This window comes from Lynx canadensis, chromosome A1 (genome assembly GCF_007474595.2).
Source record: "Lynx canadensis isolate LIC74 chromosome A1, mLynCan4.pri.v2, whole genome shotgun sequence".
Taxonomy (NCBI): Eukaryota; Metazoa; Chordata; class Mammalia; order Carnivora; family Felidae; genus Lynx; species Lynx canadensis.
The window spans coordinates 171632796-171657717 of NC_044303.2; positions in this window are offsets into that span (position 1 = coordinate 171632796).

A 24922-nucleotide genomic window follows, 5' to 3' on the forward strand; every position below is an offset into this window, starting at 1 on the left:
GTTCACACACTACCCTTTCTACTTTTCTCCTCATTGCTTTGCTTTCTTTTTTTTAAATTAATTTTTTTAATGTTCATTTTTGAGAAAGAGAGACAGAGCACGAGCAGAGGAAGGACAGAGAGTGAAGGAGACAGAATTGGAAACAGGCTCCAGGCTCTGAGCTGTCAGTACAGAGCCCGATGCAGGGCTCGAACTCATGAGCCTTTGAGCTGTGCGATCATGACCTGAGTCGGAAGTCGGCCACTTAACCGACTGAGCCATCCAGGTGCCCTGACTTTGCTTTCTTTCTCCAGGTATTTATCTAAAATAGTTGTCTCAACCCTGGTTTCTCTGTGCCACTTTACAAGATGCAGATGGCTGGTCCTATCCCAAGGGATTCTGATTTTATTGGTCCAGTGTAGTACTCCAACATCAATATTTTTAAAAAGCACTCTAGATAATTCCAATGGCAGTCAAGATTAGCAACTGTTAACATCATACAGTGTTTTTTTTTCCCCAGAGTTTGGTCCCTAGAGCAGTAGCATTAGCATCACTTGGAAAATTGTTAGAAATACAGATTCTCAGGCTCCTACTGAATTAGAAACTGTAGTATCTGTAGGTGATTCTGATAAACACAAAATCATGCTTCTCTTTGGATTCTTCCTTCCCATGCCCACTAAATAAGAGCTGGAGGTCACTACTGTAATTTCAGAGATAAATACCCCTGGTGTTCATCTTTAAAGCTGTTCCACCAGACAACCAAAGTCAGCTTCAAAGGAGTTGTTTATGTCACCCTTACATCTTCCAAGGAGGGAGCCTTCTTGGCTGGATCAGAGTTAACATTTAAAAAATATATATGTTAGATTAGGGCATAGAGTAGAATGGAATTTATCTTCAGAGCAGTGAGACATATTTTTGGCTGAGATATAGGATGGGAGTAAAAATGAGGTGCAGATGTTTCCCAGAGAGGTAGGGCCCTTGGAAATAGGCCACCTGGAATTGAATTGGCTATGGTGTTGCCTTTCTCTCTCTCTCTCTCTCTCTCTCTCTCTCTCTCTCATGTAAATCTCTAATTTTCAACCCTTTCTCACAAGTCACCTGCAATGAAATATATGGTCTGGGTTGAGGTTACCAGTCAGACAACATCTAGAGAATTGAATATTTCTCCTAGTTAATGTCCTAGGAAATAGAACACTGGTTTTAAAGCCACACAACTCGACTGTCTGAACTTGGATCAGCACTGATAATATTTCACTTTTTAAGTTTGTTTACACCATCCTCCTATCCTGTAAAGAGGGCTGCAGACAATGGCAGCAATGAACTAATTTCCTTACTGTCAATCCATTCAGTCCACATTACAGGCAGTCACTCTCTTGTGGGGGCTAGATATCAATTCTATTCCTTTTTAATTTTCTTTTTTTAATTTTAGAGAGTATGAGCAGGAGAGAGGGGCAGGGAGAGGGGGTGGGGAGAGAGAGAAAGAGAAAGAGAGAGAGAACAAATATCCCAAGCAGGGTTCAAGGTCAGAGCATAGCCCAATGTGGGGCTCGATCCCATGACTGTGATCATGATCTGAGCTGAAACCCAGAGTTGGCCACTCAACCAACGAGCCACGTAGCCACCCCAAGATCAATTCCATTCTTAATTTTTACTTTTTATTTGTCCAAGCAATTGCTCATCCCTAAGTTATAGAGCTCTGGAAATGCATTTATTCAAAAATTAATTGGTTCTTGAACAAAATGTTTCTATTTGAAAGCAGCATGTTTGTTTTATACTTATCACATTTTTGATTATACAGTTATTTATTTATTTGTCTAACTTCCTTACGTAATGTAAGCTTCATTCAGGTAAGATCATGTCAGTTTGTTAACCACAGTATGGCCAGTATCTGGCACCTGGTAGGTACTCATTAAATATTTGATGAACTAAATACTGACTGGCTGCTTCAAGTACAAAAGAGGGGAAGGAAAGGGTGCTTTTTAAGCAGACATGGCAGGCTCATAACCTATCCTGGTAAGGACAAATACAAATGAATAGTAAGAGACTTAATCTTCCCTGTTGGAAATAAGGGAAGAAATTTTTGTGTCTTCCTTTTTCTCAGAGCATTTACCTTAGAAAAATTGTAATTATTTTCTCCTCTTTGAAATGTATATAAATTCTTAACAAAACAAAAACAAAAATTCTTTTTGAAAACTAGATAGGCCTGTTGTCAGCTTTATGACCAGGAATGTCTTTGTCAAGGACTTGGGATCCATCTCCTTGAAATGTACACATCAAGGGAGGTGGCACCCCAGTAGTCCAGTGTCTGTGGGAGGGTAGGAGCCTAATTTTGATGGGTGCTTTGTTCCAATTGCAAAACTGTTTCCCTTTATAAAGATATTAGAAATTTGTTTTTCTTCTGGATGAAGCCAATAGGCTAACACAGATGGTCATCCCACTTACAAGGTAAAGTTAGGGCGCAGTCTGTGTGACAAATGGTGCTGTTCCCTGACTTGTGGACTAGTTATTATTTATCTTGAAAACATGTATTAATGGGTTGTATCTGCTTGGCTACCACAAGGATGAGAATTCTTCCTGTCCTTGTAGTCTCTTGGGGGATTGCCTGCGGTGCACATCACATTCTGGTTTAATGTTTCTTTAATAATAAAACTGTTTTCTGTCTCTGCTACCTTTGTGAGGAGGTTTTCTAGGCTGTGAGAAGATTTTGTTTCCAGTGATAATTCCCCAACAGAGACAAGGGGCACCCAGTGGAGAATTTACAGGAGAGCAGGAATTATCTGTGTAGAAGAGGAAGAGTATTTCAGTCATGTGGAGAAGACCAGAGATGTCAGAAAGCACTAGTTGCAAGAGAGGTGCAGAGAAGAGCTAGGCACTGAAGAGCCTCTTAAGTTAGGTTAAGGGAGTTGGACTTTACCCTGAGGGAAATTGAATAATCAAGCTGGTGTCCTAATAGGATTTGCCTTTAGGAACCATAACTCTTGCTTGAAGAAGAGTTTGGAGAAAACGTGAAGAAAACATTGGAGAGAAGTATTCGTGAATATACGGAGATGAAGTTATGTGAGAGATTCAGTTATCAAGGTGGGAGATAATAAAACAGTAATAATAGTAATGATAATCTAGGTAACCACAACTAATACTTTCTTGAGCTAACCATGTGCTGGGCACTCTTCTCAACCTTCACATGTATTGTCATTAATTTGTACAGCAACTCTGTGAGGTTTGTTGCATTACCATCTCTGTTTACAGTTGAGAAGCATAAACAGATTAAATGACTTGCCCAAGGTAGTATGCGGTAGAGCTATAATGTAAACCCTGGCTCCAGGGACATTTCTCTTCTATACTGCCTCCTGATGTCATAGTTTGGACAAGGATGGTGGCAGAATGAATATGTAAGGTGGATTGATTCAATATATATTTAGAAGATACAATAGACAGGACCTCAGTGTTAAATAGAGGCAGGGAATGGGCAAGTAGATGTTAAGGATGTCACCCAGTTTTTTATTACAGTTGGTCTATTCACTGAGGCCGAAGTGCCAAAAACATGGCAGTTTGGGAAGAGAAGTTAAAGAATTTGAAGGACATGCTGCATTGAGGAACCAGAGTGGAGACGTACAATGAAGGAGCTATTACAAAACTCTGAAACTCAGGGAAGACATCCCTGAGCACAAGGATGGCAACTGGGGTCATGAGAGCAGACCAGAACACCTAAGGAGAGTGAGCCCAGTAAAGAGCCTGGATCAAATGCTTGTGGAACATCAAGAAGAGAAGAGTCACCCCCTTCGGAAATTAAGTAGATCTGTCCAAAGAGGTGTAGGAGAAACTATTTTGAGAGTGTGGTATTTTCACAACTCAGAGAAAAAAAAGTCCCCAAAGGAGGTAGGGTCAGAAGTGTTAAGAACTGCCATAGAATCTGCTGTGGCTCAGAAAGAAATAAGTGAAGCTATAACCCTCCCTGCCAAACTTCAACCAGTCTGAACATGAATCTAACTCAGTTTTTGATGGAAGTTTCACATGGCAATGCTTCGATTCAATTTTTGCTTCATATGTGTAGACTGCTGTCATTTCCCCCCCAATGGTACACCATATTGCTTTCCTTCTGTGAAGCTAAGTATGCAAAACAAGACCTCACAAATCCTCCTGCTGCCTCAGGAGGAAAACACCAAAAATGAAGGCTGGCTCAGTAAGCAAACTGAGCGTTCCTTTCTATAAGAGCAAAACCCGCCGTTTTCACAGTCTCCCCCTAAAGGTCTGTAGAAGGATGCTATTCACTCTACAGCCTTCCGTTGTTTGTGACCCACATCTTTCTATTAATATAATTTCATTACTTGGATTTTCCTTTGGAAGCAGGGTTAGGGTGATTTAATGATGTCTTCAGAGATTTTTTTAAAGTAGACCTGTGAATAGGATCCATGCCGAGTTGGGTTAGGCTAAGATGGAACCTATTATTTATGCCTGAAGATTTCAGGGAATGACTAAATAATGTTTTCATTCTGTGCATCTGGGCAACTTAATTTCATTTTGTCCCCTGCCATTTGAAGATAGCTTTAGGGTTTTCTTTTCTTTTTCCCTCTATTCATTCTCTCCCAAAGTCTCCCCGCTCTTCTCCTACCCTCCCCACTATTGGATTGTTCATCTTTATTGGCTTGGAAACAGGGCTGCAATGTGATTTTCCACTTGGATTCTAGTGGAATGGAATTTTTAGAAGTTTTTCTATCTTCTGGCTACATGTGGGTGATGAGGAAAACTCTCTCCATCAAGGCTCAGAGGGCGTTACAATACTTAGCCACCAGGAATAGTTGAGGTCTAGAGTTGAGGGCGCCTTAGCCAATATGTAAAATAACACCAGAAATAAAAGAACAGAGAAAGTAAAAAAACTAGTGATGGGTCTTAAGGACTTGGAGACACCCTCTTTACCTCTTCCCTAGTTTTTCTTTATCAAGTCTTTCTTTATTGAGTCTTTATAGAAATGGACTAGTACTGGTTGGAATTCTGTGCAGGGCTCTGCCAATCCTATTTTAGCACTTGATGTGGGTAGTGATAGCTTGAGGTAAGATGTGAGATAATGAATGGGTTAGCTCTGGGTACAGTGCCAGATAGATTTTTTTTTTTCCTTAGTTTGATAACTTGGAGAAGTACCCCAGTTTGGTTGTAAACATCCATTCCCAGCTTTGCTATTGACTTGCTGAAATTTTAGTAAATTCTGTAGCCACTCTGAGTTTTGCTTTCTCCACCTCAGAGTACAAGCAGTATTCCCTCCTCTCCAGGGCACTGGCATGCTTTGAGTTGGTGGAAAGTAGAAGCTCTGTGTGCACGTTGGCTCTTGCATTTCCTTCCATTGCAGATTAGGCCCTAGCAAATATATTCTGTGAGAGAGAAATCTTGAAAGAGTACAGGGAGTCATTGCTTCTAAATAAGTAACTGAGGAGAATTCCCCTTTAGCTAGAGAAGATTAAGAATTCTGAGATGTCCCTGAAGAGCTGGACTCAAGATGGCATTAAGGTAGTGACAAGTAAGGCTTTCTGGAGATGAGTGGAATATGAGGCGGGGTAGAGGTACTCTCTAGGAGGCTGTCTGGCTGTAGGACACTCATCTTGACTATATGCGAAGAGGGAAGGGAACCTACACTTCCTGAGCACTTTGTCCACACCAGGCACAGTGCTAGGCAGGTTTATGCACGTGATCTGGTTTAAAAAGTGCTCAATGAGGCAAATACTATTACATAACTTTGCTTATGAGGAAACCAAAGCTCTGAAAGGTAATAAGACTTACTGATAGATACTCAGTTAATAAAGGACAGAGATGGAATTTGAACCTAAGTCTTTCTGAGTGTATAGTCCTTTTACTTTCCTGATATCCTGCTTCTGGCAACTGTTTCCTGCTCTGGCATTATAGGGTCAGGAAGGTCACTGCGGACCCTCCTCATCCTCTCCACACACTGGGCTCGGTTCTGACTCTGCTCCTGATCTCTGGAGGATGGACACATGACCCAGGTCTGGCAGTGAGCCTCGGGAACCCTGTTGGCCACCATGATTAGATCAGGGTCAGACAGACAACACAATATAAAGCCAGCGAGTGTCAACTTCTAGGACTGAGAAAAAAGGTACCCTCTTTCTTTTGGAGTTGCCTGTGGAACATAAACCTGGAGCTGCCGTTGAACACCTCTGCCAGCATGTAGAAACAGCCCATCTGAGAATCGTGTGAGCAGAGAGGAAAGAACAGAGGAGAGATGGATATTTGACATCAGCACCACCTGATCACCTCTTTTCTGCTGTGCCTGACCTTAGACCTACCCCAAAACTTTCCATTTGGTAAGCCAGTTTCCTGGATTAAGAAAAACCTTACTGAGTTTTCTGTTACTTGCAACCAAAGAACCCTGACTAATGGGAGCATTAACAGAGGGAATTTTAAAAGGTATTTTCACTTTTTCTCATCTTTGGAAATGGGCAATATTGGGGAGATACTACACACCTTTGAAAGAGTTAAGTGGCCATGGAGTGCCATATTAGTTTCCTGTTGCTAACCTAACAGATTACCACAGACTTGGTGGCTAAAAACCGGATAACTTTATTGTGTTAGAGGTCTGTAGTTCAGAAGTTCAACACGGGACTCATGGGGCTTTTAAATTCAAGATGCCAACAGGGCTGTATTCCTTTCTGGAGGCTTTAGGGGAGAACCCATTCCCTTGTGTTGTCCAGTTTCTAGAGGTCACCTCCATTCTGTAGTGGGTGGTTCCCTTCCTCCATCTTCAAAGCCCACAACATTACTTCTGCAGTCACGCATCTTTCTCTAACTCTTCCCTTCTGCCTCTTTCCACTTTTAAGCACTCGGCAATCACATTGAACCCAAGATAATGTCCCTATTTTAAGGTCGGCTGATGAGTAAACTTAATTTCACCTGTAATCTTAATTTCCCTGCTGCCATGCAAAGTAACATACAGGTTCTAGGCATTAGGATGTGGACATCTTTGGTGGAAGGCAGGGGGCATTATTCTGCCTACCACAGTGCATTCTCCTACCATAGCAAGCAACATGCTTTTTTGTGATTTCACATTTACTTGCCTGCTTTTCCAATAACCTGTGATCATTTCTTATTTCTGATTTTGTCCTAGTGCCTATCACAGAGCTTGTCCCATAGTCAGGGCCAATGAAAGTGTCTGGGTTTGGTTGCTGTAGAAAATCAAGCAAAGGGCAGTTAGGCAAGGGGTAAGGAAAGGCTTTCTGGAAAATGATTTCTTTGTCATTGCTATATTTTTGGCATCCAACACTGTAGATTTTCAAAAAATATTTGGTGAGTGAATAAATAAATAAAGGTAGGATTTGAATTGGACCTTTTAAGATAGGTAGCAGTTGAGGCTTAGAATAAAAAATGTGTAAGGTGTGCCTGGGGCTCAATGAAGGGAGGATGAAAGTAATAACTGGTGTAGTTATTGGGCAGAAGGAAAGACAGGGTGTTGGAACAGCCAGGGTCAGCCTGGGGGAGCAGCCTAAGGAGGAAAGGGCTTTTGTTCTCTGTATACACTGAGATATCCTCAGGGCCATTTCTCACCTTACCGGATGTCACATGCACTCACTCCTTAGTGATCTCACTGGTCCCATCAATGCCATCAATATGCTAAGAGCTCTCAGATGTACATAATCTAGACCCAGCCTCTTGGAACTCCATATTCACATATTCCAAGTGCCTATTTGACATTGCCATGCAACCTGAAAAACATCTCAGAATTCACTTGTCCAGAAACAAATTCCTGATTTTCACCACTCCCACCCCAACATCAGCTTTCTTTCCCATCTTCCACATCTCAATAAATGAATATTCCAGTCTTTCAATTGCTTAGATGAAAGATGTTGGAGCCTGCTTTATCTCTCAGCCTACATTTAATTGATCAGTAGGTCCTACTGCTGTACCTTTAAGATATTTCCAAAATCTATTTCTCAATACCTCTGCCACTAAGCCTTAGTTTAGGCCATCATCATCTCTCAACCAGCACTACTGTAATGGCTTCCCCACTGGGCTCCCTTGTCTCACTATTTCCCCCTTATTCTCAATAAAGTAGCTAGAGTAATTCTTTTAAAATTCTAATGAGATCTCTGCTCCAAACCCCCCAGAGGTTCTGAGTCTCACTCTTGGAGTAAACACTAAAGTCCCTACAGCAGCCTACAAGAACCCACACTAGATGGCTTTGCCCTTTGCTCCTTCTCAGTCCCCATTGCCTACTACCCTTTCATACACATCCAGCTACACTGGCCTCCTCGCTGATCCTGGAACACACCACATCTGCCTCTGCCTCAGGGCTTTGGTACCATTCAGTTCTCCCTACACACAGACTACTCCTTTCCCAGATATTCCCATGACTCATGCACACACTCATTCATTTCCTTCAAGTCTCTGCTACAATACTGACTTCCCAGGGGGGCATTCTTTCACAGCCCAATATACAATAGTAGTATTTCCTTCCTAGTGTTCCCTATTTCCCTGATCACAGGTTTTCTTTCCCCACCCCCCACATCATTTGCCAACATCTGATTTGCTGTATATTTGTTTATATTGTGACCCCTCCACTAATAAATGTAACCTCCAAAATGGTACTGACTGCATTTTTTGTTTTTGCAATTTATACTCAGTACCTAGAATAGTATCCAACACATAGTAGGAACTCAAAAAATACTTGTTGCATGATAAAATATTTGTTTTTCCAAAAAACAGTGGAAAGTAGATGATGAAGAGTCACCTGGTCATGGGCTTGGGAGAAAGGAGTTGGATATAGCCTGCAGGAGACTGAGAGATAAGCCATGTTCTTGAATCTGGGAGTATGGGAAAGGAGAGACAGTGAAAGAGCTCCACAAATGGAAACCTCTTAGATGTGGTAGAATGAGTATAGGAAATGAAGGTGAAGGAAGTCAGATGACTTGATGAATTTTAGATTGGGAATTGGAAATGAGAGTGGGTATCCCTAAGAGAAAGATGTGTCTGGTACAGGGGGCCCTTTTGGAAGAGAACAGGAGATCAGTTTCTGGCTAGGTTCCATTTGTCATGTCTACAAAACATTCCCATGGAGGCATCTCTCAGGAGAAAGGGCAGAGACTGGGCCTGTATCTGCCTTTCTCCTGGGCTCCTCCCAGAAGCCCAAGGAGTCCGGCTTGTTGGAGGGGCAGGAGTCTCACGTGCTCCTTGTACCATAGTCTGATATTTGGGCAGCTGGATACCCAGCTTCATTTAGGGAATAACCAGAGGGGTGCCTTGCCTGAGGCAGCACACCTGGAGCTTGGCGTGCTGAGACAGACCAGACATGGGAGCTTCTAGTGAAGTGCCAAGTGGGAGGGCGGAAAAAACTAACCCAGCAAAGGCAGAATGAGAGTGTATGTTTAACTCTTTGTTTATTCATGTTGGTGAGAAAGTTTGGGATTTATCAGGATTTCTGAAGAGAGGAAAGTACTATTTTATGGAAATTCCAACTGAATGATTGGAACCATCTGCAGTTTTCAGTCCACTGATACCTAGAATATGGTGGTAACCCTGACTGCTCAGGAATGTGCCACCTCATAAATCTTGCTTAAACACTTAATGCTCTCATGTTAGCCTAGCTGGGATTTCACTTAAGCTGTTTAACTAGTTAAATATTGGCAGAGTCCTGTTTTCCCTCCACTTGGTGAAGGAGATTAGTTGCCTCCTCCAGAGGGCTGGTGATATGAATAGAAAATTTCTGTCTCCCTGGGTGAGGACAACATGGCCTCCGCTAGGGAGGCTGTAGTGACTCAGGAGAAGGAGCTGGAACCCGAGGCCAGAGCAAGTCCTCGGATGCCAAGGAAAGACAAACCAATGAAGCAGAGCCCTGTCAGTTACCCAGTGAGCCTCACTGAGAGGATAACACTCCCCGGTGGCTTATCCCTTGACAGGTCATTGACTGACTTGCCAGTTCCCTTCAGGTACACTTTGGAAAATGGCAATGATTTATCTTTAACTTGGCACCTCTGAACCAACAGCTAAGAAAACCAAATTGCCTTCCTATTTAAAAGCACACACCTGTCTTCCTTCTTTGGTGCACTACATAGGAGGTGCTGGCTCTGATTTCTCTGCAGGGTGCCTCACACCTTTAGCCGCCTTTCTCTCCTTCAGGCCTGGAACAGGTGCTTGCTCTACCCTGGGTGGGTATGAATAGATTCCTAGTGTACATGTTGGCTTGTTCAGGTATTTACCCAAATTTCTGATTTTTTTTTCCAGGAAAACAGAAGATTCTCATTTTTGCTTGATTTTTTTGCAGCCTCAAAGGGGAGATGACATAGCGTCAATATCAGGGGATATGGCTTTCCTCCCTCCATTTGTCATGGTCACACTGACCATTGTGGTCTAAATCCTACTAAACTCTTAGATTTCTATTTCTATTTCTAACCCCTCTAACTTACCCAGAGAGGTGAAACTGTGCTAAAGCAAGATAGCTGTGGCCTTTTGAGTCATACCTAGGACCGTATCCCTTTGAAGCCTTGCTTTCTATTGAGTCATTGCAATACACTGAACATGCTTCTACATGACTCCAGTCTCATTCTCAGTCTTTGGTCATTTTCCTTTTCAGACTGATGTCTGTCAAAGGCATGCCCCTCCTGTCTCTCCCCTCCAGATACTAGCATCAGCTCTTTAACTAGAAGAAATACAGGAAAGATATACAAATACAGGAAGAGCCCCTGCCCTCAAACAACCCAGAGGCAGTCCCTAAGACAAGGAGATACAAAGACTGACAACCTTTTTAGCAAAGGAGAGATGGGAAAATATAGGGAGAATCACTCAATTATCCTCACACAGGACAAAATCCACCTCTGCGTGTTATGTAGCCTCTTATAGATCATATCTCTACTACCCCATTTATAAAGTGGGGATCCCACAAGGTTGTTATAGGAGGTGAATATCATAGTTCCTCAAAGTGATCATTCTTCGTTCTTTCAAAAAATATTGAACGGCTATTTTATGATAAAGCACCAAGGAGAAAACAGTATGCTTGTATGGGATTGACATGCTAATTAGATGGTGAGCCTTTAGTAAAGAGAAGAAAGCATCCAGCCACATAGATTCAGGAGGAAGAGCATTTCTGGCAGAGGGCATAGCTAATGAACGCAGAGGCTTTAAGATGGAAACACGTTTCGCACCCCAGGAACGATAAAAGCTCCATTGTGACTGGAGCCTGTGGGTAAAAGTACGAGTGGAGAGGGAAGCAGGGGTCAGCTCTTGTGAGACTTACAGGAGAAGGTAAATATTTGGACTTCACGTTAAATACCAAAGGAAGAGTAGCATGTTCTGGTTTACATTTTAAAAGATCACATTGTCTTCTTTATGTGAGGGATTGCGACAGTGGAAGTAGGAAGATAGGATACGAAAATTGGAGTAAAAGACAGTCATTTAGGAAAGGGGGCATGTGGCTTGGATTCTACATTTGGACTTTTCATTTCTGGACAGTAAAAGTTGAGTCTTAACTGGTTTCCAGTAGTGCGCTCAGAGTAAAGCATCTGCCCTTCTGATCTCTATGAAGAGGTATTTGTGACCTTTTTCAACATCCAATCTTTTTAGTCTGGATCACATAAGTCTGGTATCTTTATGGGTCTAAGTCATAGAAAAATTGTTTTCCAGAGCTGGTGAGAGGTCTCATGGTACATTCTTTGCCTCAGCCTGTCTACACTTAGACCCTTTCAGTCCAGGTGAATGGATACTCTTTAAAACAATGTAATAGCTTTATTGAGGTGTAACTTACATGCCACAAAATTTGCCTTTTTAAAGTGTAGAAGTCAGTGGTTTTTAGTATATTCACAGAGTTGTGCAGCCATCACCACAGTCTAATTTTAGAGTAGTTTCTATCCAAAAAGAAATCTTGTACCCATTAGTAGTCACTCTCCATTCCTCCTACTCTCTGCTCCAGACCTAGGCAACCGTCAACCTACTTTCTGTTTTCATTAATTTCCTTATTCTGTACATTTTATATGAAGGCAATCATAAAATATGTGGCCCTTCTGTGACTGGCTTCTTTCCCTTTGAACGATGTTTTCCAGGTTGATCCGTGTGGTTTGTATTGGTACTTCATTTCTTTTTATTGATGAATAACATTCTGTTGTATAGGTAGGCCACATGTTTGTCTATCCATTTGTCAGGTGATATTTGAATTGTTTCTATTATTTCTACTTTTTGACTATGATGAATAATGCTATGAACATACATGTACATGTTTTTGTGAGCGTATGTTTTCTCATGGGTGTATGTCTAGCAGTGGAATTGCTGGATCTTATGGTAATTCTGTGCTTAATTGCTTGAGGAACTACCAGACTGTTTTCCAAATGAATGTCTAGTTTTGAAAATACTATATGCACAGTGCAAGGATGTCACCCTCGTCTCTAGTTGCATGGTTTTTTAACTTATTTCCTTGATCAGGAAGTTTTTCTTCACAATGAATCAAAAAACTTACTTTCTATATTTGAAAGTAATACCAAAAGCATCATCCTTTAGTTTCCTACAAATAAAGCAATACTGAATTCTTTAGCTTATTTTCTTCCCTTTAAATAATTTCTTATTTTGCCTAATTTTCTCCTCCTTTATAGATTCCTTCTTCATTTAAAATATAGAAATCAAGATCTGTGACCCTAACAAGAATCTTACCAGTGCCAGCAATTACAAAAAGATTGCTTTCATAGTAACAGCACGTACTGCTTTCTTGGTTACATATATAGTCTCTTTGACCCTCAGGTCTTTTTCTATCATACTTGTGTAGGTTGGGTTAATCTCTCTTCTATCTGTGGTTTTCCATATCTATGCATATGGCTTTACATGCCAGTGCTTGAAACTGGTGCTCATCTGGCCTCTGAAATTGAGGGTTTTTTTCTTGTCAACCTTAAACCTCTTACTCATTTCTCCATGTTGGTTTCATAGCACTAGCACGTATTTTTCAGAAGCTAGGAGAAGGGCCCCTTCCTCTAGACCCTACCTTGTCTTAAATTTTCAGCTCCTGGTGGGTTCTTCCCTTTTTTTAAAAAAAAATTTATTATCATTATTATTATTTTTAGTGCTTATTCACTTTTGAGAGAGAGAGAGAGAGAGAGAGACAGCATGCGTGCACGCGCATGCAAGCTGGGGAGGGGCAGAGAGAAAGAGAGAGAGGGAGATACAGAATTCAAAGCAGGCTCCAGGCTCTGAGCAGCACGTAGCCCAACATGGGGCTCAAACTCATGAACCATGAGATCATGACCTGAGCCAAAGTCAGACGCTTAACCAACTGAGCCACCCAGGCGCCCTGGGTTCTTCCCTTTGAGATGAGGAAAACTGAATCTTACTATGTTGTTCAACATAGTAATTCTGCTTGGATCACAGCCCTTAATGAACAAATGCCTTCTATTTATTTGGTCATCCATCCGTCATTCAATATATGGTTATTGAGAGTCGGGTACTGTTCTAGGTTCTGGGAAAATAGTAGTGAACAAAACAGACCAATACCTAGCACTCAAATAGTTTATATTCTAGTGAACGTTATATAATTTAAACATAGGCAAGCTTGATCCCTGAGATCTGGTCATTTAACAAGGAGTTTATATTTTCTGTTGATATCCACCCCCTTTAAAAAAAAAAAAAAAGGAAGCGGTAGAACAGAAGAATTACTTGTTCATAATCAGTCCCTGACAGGGCTAAAATAGATCCTAGGTCTTAGACTCCCAGTGTCCTTTGCACCACACGGTGCAAATGGAAAAAGTTTGAGGAGCCCCTTGAACTGACAGACATGCCATGAGTTAATGTAGCATTTCCTGGGTATGGAAACATTTATGAGATATTAGTAGAAATTTCTATAGACCTTAGAATTAAAGAACACAAGGAACATGAACATGAAGGATAGGAAAAATGAGAGGTGGTATTTGAAGACTTAAAAAAAATTTTTTTAAATGTTTATTTATTTTTGAGAGAGACAGAGACGGAATGTGAGTGGGTTAGGGGCAGAGAGAGAGGGAGACACAGAATTGGAAGCAGGCTCCAGGCTCTGAGCTGGCAGCACAGAGTCTGATGTGGAGCTCGAACTCAGGAGCTGCGAGATCATGACCTGAGCTAAAGTTGGACGCTTCACCAACTGAGCCACCCAGGCACCTCTGAAAACTTTTTAAAACCAGACCCTCTTACTTGAGCAAGTTTCTGCAGTCAGATTTCCAAGTTACGGTAAACACTTTGAGCACACATATATGACCCAGTGAATCTTACATGAACAGATTGCTTTTGTTTTCTTCAAGGGCCTGTGAAAGCTGCTTTCAGAGGGCAAGTCAGGCAGTGGCTTTTCCTGTTTTAATTTCAAGGTTCAGCATGTTATGTTCCCGGTGGCTTCCTATTTCTCCTTTCCCTCAGAGTTCAAGATTAACAGCAATTTTCCACCTTGAAAACAATGCAAACATTTCACCCCTATGGATTACAGTGAGGTTGGGTTCATAGAGCTGTGTGAACATCCGGGCTTTTATGAGGTAGTTTGGGCTTCTTCTGAAGGCTTCCCTTTAAATTGCACAAAGAGGTGGATTTTTCTCCTGCGGGTGTGGGAAATAATTCCAAAATTATTTATTAGAAGCCCATGCTCAGAGTCAGACTCTCAAGGCTTCATATTTGGCAGCCTGGAACTCATCTTAATGTCCGCATTAAGATGACTTTGATGGCTGAGTATCATGAGACTTCCTTCATCCCTAAACCAAAAAATGTCATTGTTGACTCCATGCTATTAAACTTGTGCCTCTGTCACTACGTCCTTTCCTTTCTAAACCTCAGAGAATGCACTGAGAAATCAATGGAGACAGAAAATACTAGAAAGAAGAATAATTATGTACCCTGAAAATGCAAGGTTTATTTTCTATGATAGAAAGAAATTAAAGGGGAAGCATCATGATGGTTTAAAAGTGAAACATTTACAAATTAAAGGCAAATTTGGAAATTTAAAAGACTGTTTGGAAAGAGATAAAAAAAAAATCTGGAGATGTTTATCCTTCCACCCTTTCCTAGAATACTTTTCTTTCCCAGTCACCTCACCTTCCTTTTCCGCCTGCACACACACCTCAACTTGCCAACAAATGCACTTACTAGTGGCAAGAAAGGATTCAGTCATTTCTCAAGTGAGGCAAAGGAAGATCTGGTCCTTTGTCTCTAGTATTTGATTCACAAGGTGTCCAAAAACTGAGGTGCTACAAATGGGAGCGTTTGTGAAATCCCTCTGTTTGCTTTTGTTTGCTTAGAGATGAAGCTTGTTACCTACAGCAATCCCAAGATTCAAAACCTCTGGTTTGAAGCTGTCACCCTGCTATACATGGCTTTTTGCTAGTTCTTCAAGCCATCTGGCAGCTATCTTCTTGTGGCCAATGAGATAATGTGAGATTCTTTTAAATTCTGTAAATATTTATTGAATACTTTGTGTTGGTTTTGTGCCTTTAGTGGCAACTTTTAAGAGATAAAAATATGTACTATCTTCTCTAACTTCAAGACACTCAGAGCTTTGGTCTTTTGAAAATGAACAGAAACAGGAACCCGATGAGTATTGGGACCTTACACTTATGGTCTCCATCAGAGACCATTAACTGATTAGAACATGGAGTTGTCAAAGGTAAACTATGTGTCTTTTACCAGGGACCAAGGGCCACCTGTGATAACTGTTAGATACCTGCACGTCCAATATGGGCTCTTCCCAACGGGCATAGTCAAATAAGCATCAGAATGTCTTAGGAGCTTCCCAGGAAAATGGTGACTATTTTTCTTTGTTAGACTTGGAGGAACTAAGATGAATCAGAGTAGTTTTGGTATTATATCATGGTAAATACATGGCCATCACATAGTGATATCATGACTCTGCAAGAACCAAATTATATTCATTCTCATCCATTACCCTTACTAGGCTCCTAGAGAAAAGCAGACAGATTTACAATTAATAGGGGGGAAAAAAACCTAACACACAGCAGGTAATATAGAGAATAAAGCTGAGGCTCTATAGCCAGACTCTCTGGATTTGAATCCTGATTGTGCTACATACTAGCTGTAAGACCATGGACAGTTTTCTTAATCCATGCTATGCCTTGGTTATCTCATCTATAAAGCTAGAACTATAATGATGTCTGCCTCAGAGAGCTGTGAAGGTTAAATGAGTAAATACTTGGAAGTATTTTGAACAGTGTCTAGGCCATAGTAATGGCTTGATAAATGTTAGATCTTATTATAATAACTACCTTAAAAAAGTTAATTCAGGACCAATTAATGGAATATTACCCATGTTGAGAACTTAGAGCACAGATGTATATATTTTTTTATTTTCTTTTAATTTTCATTTTAATTACAGTCAGTTAACATGCAGTGTTATACTAGTTTTAGGCACACAATATAGTGATTCTACAATTCCATACATCATCTGGTGCTCATCACAAGTGCATTCCTTAATCCCTGTCACCTGTTTCACCCCCTCCCTGCCCCCACTAACGATCAGTTTGTTTTCTATAATTAAGAGTCTGTTTCTTGGTTTGTCTCTCTCTCTCTGTCTCTTTTTCTCCTTTGCTCATTTGTTTTATTTCTTAAATTCCATATGAGTGAAATCATATATTTGTCTTTCTCTGACTGACTTACTTCACTTAGCTTTATACTCTCTAGATCCATCCATGTCGTTGCAATGGCAAGATTTCATTCTTTTCTATAGCTGAATAATTTTCTAGTGTGTGTGCGTGTGTGTGTATCACATTTTCTTTATTCATCAATCAATGGAAACTCAGGCTGCTTCCATAACTTGGGTATTGTAAATAATGCTGATATAAACATAGGGGTACACGTATCCTTGAATTAGTGTTTTTGTATTCTTTGGGTAAATACCCAGTAGAGCAGTTGTGGGATTGTAGGGTATTTCTATTTTTAACTTTTTGAGGAACCTCCATATTGTTTTCCAGAGCAGCTGCACCTGTTTGCATTCCCACCAACAGAGCACAAGGGTTCCTTTTCCTCCACATCCTCGCCAATACCTGTTGTTTCTTGTGTTGTTGATTTTAGCCATTCTGACAGGGTGTGAGGTGATAGCTCGTTGTAGTTTAGATTTGAATTTCTCTGATGGTAAGTTATGATGAACATCTTTCCATGTATCTGTTGGCTGTCCAGATGTCTTCTTTGCAGAAATGTATGTTCATATGTTCTGCCCATTTTTTATTGGATTATTTGTTTTTTTGGGGTGTTGACTTTTAAAAGTTCTTTATATATTATGGATATTAACCCTTATTGAATATGTCATTTGCGGATTTCTTCTCCCATTCCGTAGGTTGCCTTTTAGTTTTGTTGATTGTTTCCTTCGCTGTGCAGAAGCTTTTTATTTTGATGTAGTTCCGATAGTTTATTTTTACTTTTATGTCCTTTCCCTCAGGAGACATATCTAGAAAAATGTTTCTATGGCCCATGTCAAAGAGGTTACTGCCTGTGTTCTTTTCTAGGATTTTTGTGGCTTCAGGTCTCACATTTATGTCTTTAACCCATTTTCAATTTATTTCTGTGTGTGATGTAAGGAAGTGGTCCAGTTTCATCTTCTTCATGTAGCTATCCACTTTTCCCAACACCGTTTGTTGAAAACGCTGTCTTTCTCCTGCTAGATTTTCTTTCCTGCTTTGTCAAAGATTAATTGACCATGTAGTTGTGGGCTTATTTCTGGATTTTCTGTGTGTCTATTTTTGTGCCAGTAACATGCTGTTTTGATTACTACAGCTTTGTAATATAACTTGAAGTCTGGAGTTGTGATGCCTCCAGGTTTGCTTTTCTTTTTCAATACTGCTTTGGTTGTACAGGGTCTTTGTGGTTCCATACAAATTTTCGAATTATTTGTTCTAGGTCTGCAAAAAATGTTGTTGGTATTTTGATAGGAATTGCATTAAATGTGTAGGTTGCTTTGGGAAGTATGAACATCTTAACAATATTTGTTCTTCCAACCCATGAGTGTGGAATGTCTTTTCATGACTTTGTGTCATATTCTATTTTTTTCATCAGTTTTTGAAAGTTTTCAGAGTACAGGTCTTTCACCTCTTTGGTTAGGTTTATTCCTAAGTATCTCAGTATTTTTGGTGCCATTGTAAATGGGACTGTTTTCTTCATTTCTCTTTCTGTTGCTTCACTGTTGGTATATAGATATGAAACAGATGTCTGTACATTGATTTTGTGTCCCGTGACTTTACTGAATTTATCAGTTCTTTTTTTTTTTATTTTTTTTTAACGTTTATTTATTTTTGAGACAGAGAGAGACAGAGTGTGAATAGGGGAGGGGCAGAGAGAGAGGGAGACACAGAATCCGAAACAGGTTCCAGGCTCTGAGCTGTCAGCACACAGCCCGACACGGGGCTCGAACTCACGGACCATGAGATCATGACCTGAGCTGAAGTTGGATGCTTAACTGTCTGAGCCACCCAGGAGCACCCTGAATTTATCAGTTCTAACAGCATTTTGGTACAGTATTTAAGGTTTTCTATATATAGTATCATGTCATCGGCAAAAGTGGAAGTTTTACTTCTTTACTGATTTGGATACCTTTGTTTCTGTTTGTTGACTGATTGCTGTTGCTAGGACTTAATAGTACTATGTAAACAAAAGTGGTGAGAATGGACATCCTTGCCTTGCTCCTGACTTTAGGGGGGAAAGCCCTCAGTTTTTCCCCATTGAAGATGTTAGCTGTGGGATTTTCATATATGGCCTTTATTATGTTGATGTATGTCCCTTCTGAACCTAGTTTGTTGAGAGTTTTTATTATGAATGGATGTTGTACTTTGTCAAATGTTTTTTTCTGCATCTTTTGAAATGATTGTAAGGTTCTTATCATTTCTATTATTGATGTGATAAATCTTGTGGTTTGATTTGTGAATATTGACCACCCTTGCAACCCAGGAATAAATCCCACTCAATTGTGATGAGTGTTTTTTAAATATATTGTTGGATTCTATTTGCTAGTATTTTATTGAGGATTTTTGTGTCTGTGTTCATCAGAACTATTGGCCTATAGTTCTCTTTTTTGTGGTGTTTTATCTTGTTTTGGTGTCAGGGTAATGCTGGCCTCATAGAATGAATTTGAAAGTTTTCCTTCCTTTTTAAACTTTTTGGAATAGTTTGAGAAGAACAGGTATTAACTCCTCTTTATTTTTTATTTTTTTAAAAATGTTTTTATTTATTTTTGAAACAGAGAGAGACAGAGCATGAGCAGGGGAGGGGCAGAGAGAGAGGGAGACACAGAACCTGAAGCAGACTCCAGGCTCTGAGCTGTCAGCACAGAGCCCGATGTAGGGCTTTAACTCACAGACCATGAGATCATGACCTGAGCTGAAGTCGGACACTTAACCGACCGAGCCATCCAGTTGCCCCTACTCCTCTTTAAATGTTTGGTAGATGGGGCGCCTGGGTGGCTCAGTAGGTTGAGCGTCCGACTTCAGCTCAGGTCACGATCTCACGGTTCGTGAGTTCGAGCCCCGCGTCGGGCTCTGGGCTGATGGCTCAGAGCCTGGAGCCTGCTTCTGATTCTGTGTCTCCCTCTCTCTCTGCCCCTCCCCCGTTCATGCTCTGTCTCTCTCTGTCCCAAAAATAAATAAACGTTAAAAAAAATTTAAAAAAAAATGTTTGGTAGAATTCACCTGTGAAGCCATCTGGTCCTTTACTTTTGTTTGTTGGCAGTTTTTGATTACTGATTCAATTTCTTTGCTATAATAAGGCTGATCAAATTTTATCATTTGTCCTGTTTCAGTTTTGGTTAAGTTACATGTTTTCTTTTTCTTTCCTTTTTTTTTAAATATAACTTATTGTCAAATTGGCTAACATACTGTGTGTAAAGTGTGCTCTTGGTTTTTGGAGTAGATTCCTGTGGTTCATCGCTTACATACAATATCCAGTGTTCATCTTAATAAGTGCCCTCCTCAATGCCCATCACCCATTTTCCCCTCTCCTCCACCCCCTATCCACCCTCAGTGTATTTTCTGTAATTAAGAGTCTCTTATGGTTTGCCTCCCTCCCTCTCTGTTTGTAACTATTTTTTCCCCTCCCTTCCCCCATGGTCTTCTGTTAAGTTTCTCAAAATCCCCATATGAGTGAAAACATATGATATCTGTTCTTCTCTGACTGATTTACTCAGCATATTACCTTCCAGTTCCATCCATATTGCTGCAAATGGCATGATTTTATTCTTTCTCATTGCCAAATAGTATTCCATTGTATATATAAACCATATCTTCTTTATCCATTCATCAGTTGATGGACATTTAGGCTCCTTGCATAATCTGGCTATTGTTGAAAATGCTGCTATAAACATTGGGGTACACGTGCCCCTATGCATCAGCACTCCTGTATCTCGTGGATAAATTCCTAACAGTGCTATTGCTGGGTCGTAGGGTAGTTCTATTTTTAATTTTTTGAGGAATGTCTACATTGTTTTCCAGAGTGGCTGCACCAGTTTGCATTCCCACTAACAGTGCAAGAAGGTTCCCATTTCTCCACATCCTTGCCTGCATCTGTAGTTTCCTGATTGGGTTCTTCAGAGATTCACACACTCTGACCAGTGCGAAGTGGTATCTCAGTGGGGCTTTGATTCGTGTTTCCCTGTTGATGAGTGGCATTAAGCATCTTTTCATGTGTCTGTTGGTCATCTTTTTAAAAGTGTCTATTCATGTCATCTGCCCATTTCTTCACTGGATTATTTTTTTTTCAGGTATGGAATTTGGTATGTTCTTTATAGATTTTGGATACTAGCCCTTTATCTGATATGTCATTTGCAAATATCTTTTCCCATTCCGTTGGTTGCCTTTTAGTTTTGTTGGTTGTTTCCTTTGGTGTGCAGAAGCTTTTTATCTTGATGAGCTCCCAGTAGTTCATTTTTGCTTTTAATTCCCTTGCCTTTGGATATGTATTGAATAAGAAATTGCTGCAACTGAGGTCAGAGAGGTTGCCTACTTTCTCCTCTAGGGTTCTGTTGGTTTCCTGTCTCTCATTTAGGTCTTTCATCCATTTTGAGTTTATTTTTGTGTATGGTGTAAGAAAGTGGCCTAGTTTCATTCTTCTGCATGTTGCTGTCCAGTTCTCCCAGCACCATTTGCTAAAGAGACTTTTTTTTCCGTTGGATGCTCTTTCCTGCTTTGTCAAAGATGAGTTGGCCATACATTTGTGGGTCCATTCTGGGTTCTCTAGTCCATTGGTCTATGTGTCTGTTTTTATGCCAATACCATACTGTCTTGATGATTACAACTTTATAGTCAAGGCTAACATCTGGGATTGTGATGCCTCCCACTTTGGCTTTCTTCTTCAATATTACTTTGGCTACTTGGGGTCTTTTGTGGTTCCGTACAGATTTTAGGATTATTTGTTCTAGCTTTGAGAAGAATGCCAGTGCAATTTTGTTTGGAGTTGCATTGGATGTGTAGATTGCTTTGGGTAGTATTGATATTTTAACAGTATTTATTCTTCCAATCTGTTAGCATGGAATGTTTTTCCATTTCTTTGTGTCTTCTTCAATTTCCTTCATAATATTTCTATAGTTTTCAGCATATGGATCTTTTACATCTTTGGTTAGGTTTATTCCTATGTATTGTATGATTCTTGGTGCAATTGTAAATGGGATCATTTTCTTAATTTATCTTTCTGTGGCTTCATTATTGGTGTATAGAAATGCAACCGATTTCTGTACATTGAATTTGTACTCTGTGACTTTGAATTCATGTATCAGTTCTAGCAGTCATTTGGTGGAGTCTTTTGGGTTTTCCATGTAGAGTATCATGTCATCTGCAAAAAGTGAAAGTTTGACTTCTTCTTTGCCAATTTGGATGCCTTTTATTTCATTTTGTTGTCTGATTGCTGATGCTAGACTTCCAACACTATGTTAAACAACAATGGACATCCCTGTAGTGTTCCTGATCTCAGGGAGAAAGCTCTCAGTTTTTCCCCATTGAGGATGATATTAGTTGTGGGCTTTTCATTTATGGCTTTTATGATGTTTAGGTATGTTCCTTCTGTCCTGACTTTCTTGAGGATTTTTATTAAGAAAACATTTTGTCAAATGCTTTTTCTGCATCTATTGACAGGATCATATGGTTCTTATCCTTTCTTTTATTAATGTGATGTATCACATTGATTGATTTATGAATATTAAACCAGCCCTACAGCCCAGGAATGAATCCCACTTGATCATGGTGAATAATTCTTTTTATATGCTGTTGAATTCAATTTGCTAGTGTCTTGTTCAGAATTTTTGCATCCATGTTCATCAAGGATATTGGCATATAATTCTCCTTTTTTAGTGGGGTCTCTGTCTGGTTTTGGAATCAAGGTAATGCTGGTTTCATAGAATGAGTCTGTAAGTTTTCCTTCCATTTCTATTTTTTGAAACAGCATGGATAAGTATTAACTCTACTTTAAATGTCTGGTAGAATTCCCCTGGGAAGCCATCTGGTCCAGGACTCTTGTTGGGAGATTTTAGATAGCTGATTCCATTTCTTCACTAGTTGTGGGTCTGTTCAAATTTTCTATATCTTCCTGTTTGAGTTTTGGTAGTGTGTGGGTGTCTAGGAATTTTTCCAGTTCTTCCAGGTTGTCCAGTTTGTTGGCATATAATTTTTCATAGTATTCTCTGATAATTGTTTGTATTTCTGAGGGATTGGTTGTGATAAATCAATTTTCATTCTTGATTTTATCTAGTTGGGTCCTCTGTCTTCTCTTTTGAGAAGTATGGCTAGGATTTATCAATTTTGTTTATTTTTTCAAAAAACCAGCTCTTAGTTTCATTGATATGTTCACCTGTTTTGTTTTGTTTTTTTGATTCTGTATTGTTTATTTCTGCTCTGACCTTTATTATTTCTCCTGCTGGGTTTGGGTTTCTTTGCTCTTCTGCTTCTAGCTCCTTTAGATGTGCTGTTAGATTTTGTATTGGGGATTTTTTTCTTATTTCTTGAGATAGGCCTGAATTTGCCATGTATTTTCCTCTTAGGACTGCCTTTGCTGCATCCCACAGTGTTTGGACTATAGTATTTTCATTTTCATTTGTTTCCGTATATTTTTTAAATTTCTTCTTTAACTGCTTGGTTGACCCATTCATTCTTTAGTAGGATGTTCTTTAACCTCCATGCATTTGGAGGTTTTCCAAACTTTTTCCTGCTGTTGATCTCAAGTTTCATAGCATTGTGATCTGAAAGTGTGCATGGTATGATCTCAATTCTTTTTTTTTTTAATTTTTTTTTCAACGTTTATTTATTTTTGGGACAGAGAGAGACAGAGCATGAACGGGGGAGTAGCAGAGAGAGAGGGAGACACAGAATCGGAAACAGGCTCCAGGCTCTGAGCCATCAGCCCAGAGCCTGACGTGGGGCTCGAACTCCCGGACTGCGAGATCGTGAACTGGCTGAAGTTGGACGCTTAACCGACTGCGCCACCCAGGCGCCCCTGATCTCAATTCTTTTATATTTATTGAGGTTTGTTTTGTGACCCAGTATGTAATATATCTTGGAGAATGTTCCATGTGCACTAGAGAAGAATGTGTATTCTGCTTTAGAATGAAAAGTTCTGAATATATCTGTCAAGTCCATCTCATCCAGTGTATCATTCAGGGCCATTTTTTCTTTATTGATTATCTGTCTAGATGATTTGTCCTTGCTGTAAGTGGAGTATTAAAGTCCCCTGCAATTACCATGTTCTTACCAGTGAGATCGCTTATGTTTGTGATTGTTTTATATATTTGGGTGCTCTCAAATTCAATGCATAAACATTTATAATTGTTAGTTCTTCTTGATGGATAGACCCTGTAATTATGATATAATGTCCTTCTTCATCTCTTGTTACAGACTTTAGTTTAAAATGTAGTTTGTCTAATATAAGTATGGCTGCTCCAGCTTTCTTTTGACTTCCAGTAGCATGATAGTTCTCCATCCCTCCCTTTGAATCTGAAGGTGTCCTTGGGTCTAAAATGGGTCTTTTGTAGACAGCAAATAGACGGGTCTTGTTTTTTTTTTTTTGTTTGTTTGTTTGTTTACCCATTCTGATACCCTATGTCTTTTGATTGGAGCATTTAGTACATTTACATTCAATGTTATTATTGAAAGATACAGATTTAGAGCCATTGTGTTATCTGTAGGTTTTATGCTTGTAGTGATGTCTCTAGTCCTTTGTGGTCTTTGCAACATTCCACTCATAGAGTCCCCCTTAGGATCTCTTGTAGGAATGGTTTAGTGGTGATGAACTCCTTCAGTTTTTGTTTGGGAAAACCTTTATCTCTTCTATTCTGAATGACAGGCTTGCTGGATAAAGGATTCTTGGCTGCATATTTTTCCTATTTAACACATTGAAAATTTCCTTCCACTCTTTTCTGGCCTGCCAAGTTTCAGTAGATAGGTCTGCCACTACCTTATGTATCTACCCTTGTAGGTTAAGACATGTTTGTCCCTAGCTGCTTTCAGAATTCTCTATTTATATTTGCATTTTGCCAGTTTCACTATGATATGTCTTGCAGAATATCGATTCAAGTTACATCTGAAGGGAGTTGTCTGTACCTCCTGGATTTCAACGCCTGTTTCTCAGCTATGATTTGTTGACATACACCTTTGGCCCTTTTCTCTCTCTTCTTCTTCTGGAACTCCTATTATATGGATATTATTCCGTTTCATTCAATCACTTAGTTCTCTAATTCTCCCCTTGTGGTCCAGAATTTTTTTATCTCTCTTTTTCTCAGCTTCATCTTTTTCCATAATTTTATCTTCTATTTCACTTATTCTCCCCTCTGCCTCTTCATTCCTCACTGTCATCACCTCTAGCTTATTTTGCACCTCATTTACAGCAGTTTTAAATTCATCATGACTATTGCTTAGTTCCTTGATCTCTGCAGCAATAGATTCTCTGCTGTCTTCTATGCTTTTTACAAGCCCAGCGATTAACCTTATGACTATTATTCTAAATTCTTTTTCAGTTATATTGTTTATATCTGTTTTGAGCAATT